The 2,583-nt window shown below is 55.4% G+C and overlaps 1 long non-coding RNA gene across 1 annotated transcript; it reads left to right on the top strand.

Annotated features, from left to right (window-relative positions):
* The first annotated feature begins 233 nt into the window (after window positions 1-233).
* Window positions 234-2,164, top strand: LOC122438003. Its single transcript, XR_006268419.1, has 2 exons — window positions 234-358; window positions 1,828-2,164. It is a non-coding gene; the product is annotated as an uncharacterized LOC122438003 (long non-coding RNA).
* The last annotated feature ends 419 nt before the right edge of the window (window positions 2,165-2,583 follow it).

Genomic DNA, 2,583 nt, shown 5'->3' on the forward strand with positions numbered 1-2,583 from the left:
GAAAAGCATCCGATTCACTTCTGTAAAGAATCTGTCTTGCCTTCCCGGCCTGGTGTCTTTCGTATGTCTGGATGATTCCCTCCCCCACCCCCACTCCCAGCTTTAAGGTCAGCCTCCAAAACGAAGCCCTGTGTGCTCTCAAGGTCCCGCCGGAACTCTCTCTTCGGAGCGCCCTTCTGAAGGGGGACGTTTTCACCCACGTCATCGCCCTGAGACAGCTCCAGCCTGTCCCTCCCCTCCCCCCACCGCCGCCTGCCTCCCTCCTGCTCCTCTTCCTCTTCCTCTTCCTCCTCCTCTGAACTCTTGAGCTTCTCCTCTCACTGGCCTCTCATCCCACACGGTGGCAGTGTCGGCCTAGGTATGGTCAGGTGTTTCCTAACCGCATCCAAGTGGACTTCCACTGTTTCTCGGCTGCGTCGTTCTGGGACCATTTCTTCCTGGCCTTTTCCACGGGTGGGGGAGACCTGGACGGGCCGGGCCCAGGCGGGGCGGGGGTGGTGGTGAGGGAGCGTGCATGTGGGGGGAAGGGAAGGGAAGGGTGGGGGCAGAGAGGAGGAGGAGGAGGCCGGGGGGGGGGGGGGGAGAGGGGGAACACAACTCCCCAGTGCCAGTGCGTGCCTATGGCCTGGAAAACAGATCACACGCCAGGCTAGCTCCGAAAAAGGGGATCGGTCATGAGACCGGGCACGTGTGTTCTTTCTTTGCAGAGTCCCTGCAGATCGAACAGGCAGGGGAAAATTTTGGGCTTCCCGCAGTTAGAACTGTTCAGCCATTGTAGAAACAGGCGTCTGAAACACCGGGGTTAGGCTCTCGGTGCGATGTCCACAAGCCGTAGCCATTGAAATGTGTGCACACTGGAGCCGCCGTGCAGAGGGAGATCTCATCCGGCTCCATGTGTTCTTCCAGTGAATAGGCCGGGATCTCAGGAAGAACAGACATCCAGAGAGTTGAGTGAATCTGACCGTCACGCTTTCAGAATTCAAGTGAACTAGAAAGGAGGTTCACTCACATGTGAGTTTGTCTTTCCATAGGCTGAATCCTCTCTTTGAGCAGATTAGGGTTCCGGGGGCAAAATGGAGCAGAGAGGACAGAGAGTTCCCTTAGGTCCCCTGCTCCTCCCGCAACGGTCTTAGGAACATCCTGCCCCAGAGGAGTGTGCCGGCCACAACCCACCTACACGGAGACGTCAGTGTCAGTCATCCTCGTCCAGAGTCCCCCGTCTGCCCTCGCCTTCACGCCTGCCTGGCATTGTCCGTTCTATAGGTTTGTATCGAACCTGCCCGGAGCCCAGTGGCATCTTCCCTGATCGGGGATCGATCGAAAACACCCTGTCCCCTGCCTCATCGGCAGGTGGATTCTTAACCACTGGGCCACCAGGCAGGGAAGTCCCTTCACAGCCTTCTAAAATCATCTACCCTGAAACATGAAATGTTGTCATCCAAATCATTGGACCATCACGACTGAAATGAAGGAAAATATGTTCGTTAAAGAAAGTCTCACCTCCTCAGTGCTTGCCTTAGAACCACAAAGGCATCTCTCTCTCTCTCTCTCTCTCTCTCTCTCTCTCTCTCTCTCTCTCTCTCTCTCTCTCTCTCTCTGCCTCTCTCTCTCTCTCTCTCTCTCTCTCTCTCTGCCTCTCTCTGCCTCTCTCTGCCTCTCTCTCTCTCTCTGTCTGTCTCTCTCTCTCTCACACACACACACACATGCACGCTCCATAGTCCGAAGGAAACCAACTTCTGTGTTTATCCATCCCGCTTGTTGTGGCTGTTGTGCCTTCGCTAGTCAAAGAAGCTGATCTAAGGTGGAATCCGATGTCTTCTTCTCTAGGACACTTCGAGAAGCAGCAAGAGTGCCAGTTTGTGAGAACCGAAGGCCAAACCGGCGTGATGTAACCCGGCGATGTGTGTCGTCAGAGGCCCATCTAGATTCGCACTCCAGTTCACGGAGGGGAGCAGTGGGAACAGGAGTGTGGACCCTTCCCACTCCCCCAGTGACCATCTGTCCCGTGGAAGGGGTATAGGAACCTCATGACCTGACCCACGTGGTGAACAGTCACCAAAGACAAAGAATTCCTACAGCCAGACGTTTGCAACCACGAACCCTGTCCCTCCATCACCTGACCTTTCAGAATGCTACGTGGAACCCTTTCAAGAAGCTTGGGGCAAGAAAAAAAAAAAAAACAAAAACAAAAAAACAAGAAGAAGCAGAAGAAGCAGCAGCAGCAGCAGCAGCTGGGGGCTTGGAGGTATGGACCCCTGAATTCTCCTCGCTCGGCCCTCCCTGCAAGAAAACGTTGTGTGCTTGCCTGCGCCCCACATGCCAACTTTTCGGGGGATCGGACCTCCCAGGGTGCCCCTGCACCAGGCACCCTGCCTGCGTGCGACATCCCAAGAGATCCTATGGAGAAACATCTCCGGCCACTCGCATGACATCTGCATCGCTGGCGAGTGACCCTTCAGACCTCCACATAGATACGTGAGCACAAACGCTCCTTCACAATCTGGGACACCTCGTAGGCTGTGTGAGCTCCTCTGGTTCAGCACTCCCTCGACTTGGCTGTGGTTTTGGTTCTGTTCTGCTCTG

Source organism: Cervus canadensis, chromosome 3 (assembly GCF_019320065.1).
Source record: "Cervus canadensis isolate Bull #8, Minnesota chromosome 3, ASM1932006v1, whole genome shotgun sequence".
NCBI lineage: Eukaryota > Metazoa > Chordata > Mammalia > Artiodactyla > Cervidae > Cervus > Cervus canadensis.